This window comes from Periplaneta americana, chromosome 9 (genome assembly GCF_040183065.1).
Source record: "Periplaneta americana isolate PAMFEO1 chromosome 9, P.americana_PAMFEO1_priV1, whole genome shotgun sequence".
Taxonomy (NCBI): domain Eukaryota; kingdom Metazoa; phylum Arthropoda; class Insecta; order Blattodea; family Blattidae; genus Periplaneta; species Periplaneta americana.
Genome location: NC_091125.1, coordinates 122,427,991 through 122,435,008, shown reverse-complemented (window position 1 = coordinate 122,435,008; position 7,018 = coordinate 122,427,991).

Here is a 7,018-nt window from a genome sequence, read left to right as displayed (position 1 = left end):
ATTAGAGAAAGTGTTACAAATATGGAATTACATTTTTTTTTCGTTTTGAAACCTACATGTTTTGAATACTGAACGCAAAGTATCTTCTGTATATTGCTGACTGTCCCTGGGAATGGTACACCGGACTTAGAAGTTACTAAGATGTTATTTACTTACTAGCTTTTAAGGAACCCGGAGGTTCATTGCCGTCCTCACATAAGCCCGCCATTGGTCCCTATCCTGAGCAAGATTAATCCAGTCTCTACCATCATATCCCACGTCCCTCAAATCCATTTTAATATTATCTTCCCATCTACGTCTCGGCCTCCCCAAAGGTCTTTTTCTCTCCAGCCTCCCAACTAACACTCTATATGCATTTCTGGATTCGCCCATACGTGCTATATGCCCTACCCATCTCAAACGTCTGCATTTTATGTTCCTAATTATGTCAGGTGAAGAATACAATGCGTGCAGTTCTGCATTGTGTAACTTTCTCCATTCTCTTGTAACTTCGTCCCTCTTAGCCCCAAATATTTTCCTAAGCACCTTATTCTCAAACAGCCTTAATCTCTGTTCTTCTCTCAAAGTGAGAGTCCAAGTTTCACACCCATAAAGAACAACCGGTAATACAACTGTTTTATAAATTCTAACTTTCAGATTTTTAGACAGCAGACTGGATGATAAAAGCTTCTCAACCGAATAATAACAGGCATTTCCCATATTTATTTGGTGTTTAATCTCTTCCCGAGTATCATTTATATTTGTTACTGTTGCTCCCAGGCATTTGAATTTTTCCACCTCTTCAAAGAGGTGGATTTCCAATTTTTATATTTCCATTTCGTACAATATTCTGGTCACGAGACATAATCATATACTTTGTCTTTTCGAGATTTACCTATCTCTTTACTTGCTTCAAGTAAAATTCCCGTATTTTCCCTAATCGTTTTATTAAGATGTTATTTATTTATTTTATGCTCGACCATGCCGAAATGTAGTAATTATACACCTGGTAGCAGTCCTTTAATGTATGTCATTAAAGTACACCTACTCATTAAAGTACAGGTGTTCAACCAATATCAAGTCAGCTTACATGGGGTTCAGCAAATGAGAAGTCAGCTTTATACCGTTATAAAACCGCAAATATCGATTATTCTCGCAGATGCAACCGAAAGAGAATTAGCGAAAAGTCACGGAGGCTGGAAATCCAATACTGTTGCAGAAGGTTATGTTCTGTTACTATAATAATTAGCGTTAATTGTAAATAATATTCAAATAAATTCAATTTGTCATCTCGTTTTTCAATGTCTAATTTAATTTCAATAATATTTAGTTTACTCTGTAGGTTCTTATAGGCTATCAAGGTCAATGTGGACATCTGTTCCTCGGAAAAAATCAATACTTTCGCGTCTGCGCACATCTCACAATTTACGAGGTATTGCTCAAGGTCAGTTAGATACAAATAAAATGAATAATTTCAAGTTAGAAATATGGTCGAGCATAAAAAGTCGTATGAAACTCCCCTATAATGGTAATTAAGAAGCTCGTATGAAAATAATGAAACTCGCTTGCGCTCGTTTTATAAACATCCATACTCGCTTCTTAATTACTATCATTATAGGCTCGTTGCATAATGTACTATTATTTTACTTGGTTATTTAACGACGCTGTATCAACTACGAGGTTATTTAGCGTCGATGAAATTGGTGATATCGAGATGATATTTGGCGAGATGAGGTCGAGGATTCACCAGATTACCTGACATTTGCCTTGTGGTTAGGGAAAACCTCGGAGAAATCCCAACCAGATAATCAGCCCAAGCGGGAATCGAAACCCGCGCCCGAACGCAACTCCGGATCGGCAGACAAGCGCCTTAGCCGACTGAGCTACGCCGGTGGCTAGTAAGATGTTATAAAATGTTTGAAAAAATATATAAGTTCCTCAAAATCCAACATTATTTCCTCCATAAAAATGGAAGTACAAAAATATGGAATACTATTAACAAGTTACAACGAAATTGCAAAGTCAAAATTACTTCTACTAAGAAAAGCACAGAACAAGCATTCTGCATTTTGTTAGATGTTTTCCCTCTCAAGAGGGATCCTGTCGGCGAATTGACATGCTTGCCATTCCACCAGGCTCTACATCCGCCTACATTATCGACCCGACAGTCAGGTTCGAGGCACAGGAACAACAGCCCGCTCAAGTCCATGCAGAAAAGTGCCGAATTTATGAGCCCACAGTTCCATTCTATTTGGAAAAATATCACCTCACCTCCATTGAAGTAGTTGGGCTAATGGTTGGCGCTAGGGGCACAATACCTCGCCTCTTTGTCACTTTCTGCAAGAAGTTCCAGCTGAACAACGACTTCATTCGTGATGTTTCCCTTACTGCTATAAGAGGATCACTTGCCATTTTAAAATACCACCTGTACTTTGTTTCCTAAAAGGAAGAACTTTGTCTGAACGCCTAATCTGTTTATTATGTTTAGGCCTGTTAAATGTATGCTATTAAACTTCCTGTACTTAATTTCCCCTTTTTGTTCGTTCCCAACATTTCTCTTTTGTGGTCGATTTTTGTTTTCACTCTGTGTGTTATGGTTTGCCCAAACAGGCAGTCCCATTATTGGGAAAGCTGAAAGTGTGTTTCTTATTATATGGCATGTAGAGAGAATTGTTTAAATCGAAAGCTCTACTCTTATTATTATTATTATTATTATTATTATTATTATTATTATTATTATTATTATTATTATATTCATCATAATCATCATCAGCAGAAGTAGCTGTAGCAGCAGCAGGTGTAGGAGGCTTGTTTTCTTAGCATGGATCTCTATAGTAGTGCATACGCCACTCAGAGGTAAGCAACTAACCGATTCATTAAACTTCAAACGCATTTTACGAGAAAGAGGAGTTTGGTGCAAACGTCATTGCAATTCCAAACAGCTAATAATCATCAAGTGAGATGTACTGACTGATAATAGATGTACATACCAGCCAGAACCTCAATCAGAGGCAAAGAAGTAGATATTTGACATTAATGTTATAAAGCACTTTCATGTATTTAATTCTTTCGAATATTGTTTTAGTGGAATTCTTAGTGCTATCGTAGAAAACAAACATTCTGAAAAATTGAAAGAATGATTGAAGACTGGAAATAAAAAACACTGTAAGTGGAAAAGAGACAAATCATAGAAAACTGAGCTTTCTTGTGCAACTGGTAATGTAACATCATACGTTTGGCACATCTATGGGAGAAGCTAGGGCTTAAATAAAGTTACAATGAAACTTAACAATTTTTCTTCGTGGATTTAGCCAGAGACATAGACTTTTTTTGTAAACATTATTTTCAAAGGTACTAACGGCCCTTTTAGATCCAGTATTTATTTTATTTATTTATTTAAATTGAAATATACAGAATAAAGAATATAATTACAAACAAACAAGAAAAATAGAAATAAAATAATACAAACAATATAAAACAGGAGATACAGTAGTATTAACAAAATTTGAGGCCGAATGAGCAGCGCTCGTGTTCGGTCGCAGTTCAGATATAATATTAATAGGCCTATAAGAGAATATAAAATAAAATAAAATAGGAAATAGAATTAAAATTACAGTTGCAGAAATTATATAATATAATATTAATATAAGAGAAATAAAAAAAAATAAAAAAATAATAATAAAAATAAATAAGTAAAATAAAATAGGAACTAAAATTGCAGCGGCAATGGAATTATATAATATAATATTAACACTAGAGAAGAATAATATTGCACGTGAAAAGTAGGACTATATTATATATATATATAATTTATTTCGAATAAATTTTATTCAGCTTCCTCCAAGTGAAGGCTGCCTAGAAGACAAAGCTTACCATAAAATTGTTGTTATAATGGAAAAAAAAATAAAACAATGGAGAAGAAAAAGAATAAGAAATAGCACAATCAGAAATAATTGGAAAAGACTAAACAAAACAACATTAATTCCAGAAGAAACAAAATTTCCTAGTATCTATTAGCTATTGGATGATCACAGTCGTCTATTTAGCACTGGTGACAAGATCAATTACAACAAGCTCGTAATTCAAATCAATTGACAATATCAATATCTCGATACAGTCTGACAAAGAGTGCATACATTTTTTTTTTTGGCGGACTCTGTATAATTGTATATATCGATGTTATAGAATTCAATTATTCATCCCACTCTACTGATTGTAAAACAACACTAACATTAGCTGGAAACCGCTGATGTTGTCAATTATGAGAATAATTTGTGCTTAATCTACATAATCATTTTCCCTCACACATTTCTAACGGCTCCCAATAATGGTGCCACCTATTGAGAACTAGCGAAACTCTTTCAGATTTTGTCAATTTTTAATATACTTGGTTCCGACTTATCCAGTGGTTCGAAAGTCCGTTTACACGATCATAAAATCGTAGGTCTGATATCTTTGAACGTCAGTGTACACTGGCCTGAGAGGATAAAAAGAAAGGAGGGAGTGTTCCAAGCAACTATTCTTGAAATCGGTGCGACAGATAAGACGTCAAACTATTATACATCTTTTACGCCCCATAATCCACCGCGAAATACTGCCAATTGCCAAATATTAAATTGCTACTTTCGGTTTAGGTCATACGTAAACGTATTAGAATGGATTGTTAAATTGTTATGTTTTATTTAACGACGCTCGCAACTGCAGAGGTTATATCAGCGTCGCCGGATGTGCCGGAATTTTGTCCCGCAGGAGTTCTTTTACATGCCAGTAAATCTACTGACATGAGCCTGTCGCATTTAAGCACACTTAAATGCCACCGACCTGGCCCGGGATCGAACCCGCAACTATTAGAATGGATGTGGCCGGGTTCCGAGTTCGGTCGGGGCAAGTTAACTGGTTGTGGTTTTTTTTCCGGGGTTTTCCCTCAACCCAATACGAGCAAATGCTGTGTAACTTTCGGTGCTGGACCCCGGACTCATTTCACCGGCATTATCACCTCAATTTCATTCAGACGCTAAATAACCTAGATGTTGATACAGCGTTGTAAAATAACCCAATAAAATAAAAAAAATAATTGATGGCCATACTAACAAATACATTATTATAATACAATAATACCGGACAGCTGTAGGCCTATACTAGCGGCATTGACGTAAGTGCTAAATATCGCGGACCTGACATCTAGCGGAACGGTGTGGAATTACGTACACAAATACAAATATTAACATAGCGAGAATCGGACTATTGTTTAAAATGTGAGGTACTTCTTTATATACCTAGTTTTTTTTGGTTTCACAGTTTCAAGCTTATGGCTTGGAGTTGACACTGGCGTTCGAAGATATATGAACCCTGCTAATCGATAGTGATCGATAATGTTCATGTAAGCGTGGCTTTTCAGTTATTACTTTACTTCAGGACTTCGTCCTGCTTACATGAATAGATAGTGACGATAATAGTCAGTGTCGCTAATAGTACATAAATACACTTGCATTGTAGAATTCAAAATTTCATCCCCTTCTGTTGATTGTAAAACGACACTGTGTTTAGCGGGAAACCGCTGATTATGAGAATAATTTATACTTAATCTACGGTACTTCATAATTTTCTCCAACACCTTTTTAACCATCCCAATAAAATTGCCACCTATTGAGAACTAGCGTAACTATTTCAAATTTTGTCGATTTGTTAAATCTACCATTTGCAATCAATAGACTACACAACTTCTTAAATAATTATGAAACATGGACCTACAGATGGAAAATTAAAATCAATCCTCTTAAAAGCTCTGCAATCATTTTTCAAAAACGACAAGCCCAACCCAGGACCCGACTCAAATTATTCAATACATACATCAACTGGACTCCTAAAATCAGATATCTGGGAATAACTATGGATAAAACACTAATTTGGAACCAACATGTCACTCAGTTAACAGGAAAAGCCATGGGTAGATTTATTCAATTATATCCACTATTTAAAACTCCAGCATTAAAACATAAAACTAAATTACATGTCTATAAAGCCTTAATTCGAAGTATGATAACATACGCAGCACCAGCTTGGGCATATGCTAGCAAATCCGTCATGAACAAGATAAAAGTTATCCAAAACAAAATACTGAGAACCATTCACGGCAGTGGATGGGGAACAAGTACACGACAACTTCATGATGACCTCCGAATAGAATATCTCCCCGAATATATACAAAAAATCACAAATAAACTCTATCACAAGGCAGCACTCAACAACAACAAACTAATAAATTCTCTTGGCAGATATGATATAAACAGGAAATACAAACATCGCCGACCCAAACAACTACTCGCATAAACTCAATCCATCGAAATGACATCCACAAGATTTATACTCTACTCATTCAGAGCCACCTACCATAGTTGAAACAAATTTATATTCCGTTGGACGCATTCGTGTCGACGGAATTTAGATACCATGCGGATACCAAAGATTAAAATATGCTACATAATTGAAGAGGAAGGGTTGATATCAACTGAAACTCTAACCAATCAACAAGATAGACGACTTGTGTTAAATCTTTGGTTCTGTCTCATTCCATGGTTAGAAATTTCGCTTACACGATCAGAAAATTCTAGGTCAAATATATTTGAACGCCAGTATACTCTTCCGCAGCATTAACCTATTATTTGACTCCTATTATGAAAAAGACTGTCTACCGCGTACGTTTACAAACTCATGATCCTGCTGCTATCATACATATTTATAATTTTGTATTCCACTTATTCAGATGCACCAACATTATAAAATGTTCCCGATTTGCTTAGTAAACCTGCCGTTAAAAATTAACAGAGGCGGACAAAACGAACAAACCACACTTCTAACTTTTCCTCTAGGTTAATGTTCTGGGTTCGAATTTCATCTACGGCAAGCGTATTTATTTTCTATTTATTGTCTTGCGTTGTCTTACGTGGTGACCAGATAACATGAACCCACTTTATGACGTTCCAATCTATTGTAAAATTGAAATTACCCTAATAAAACAATGTTAATACCTGCACAAGAA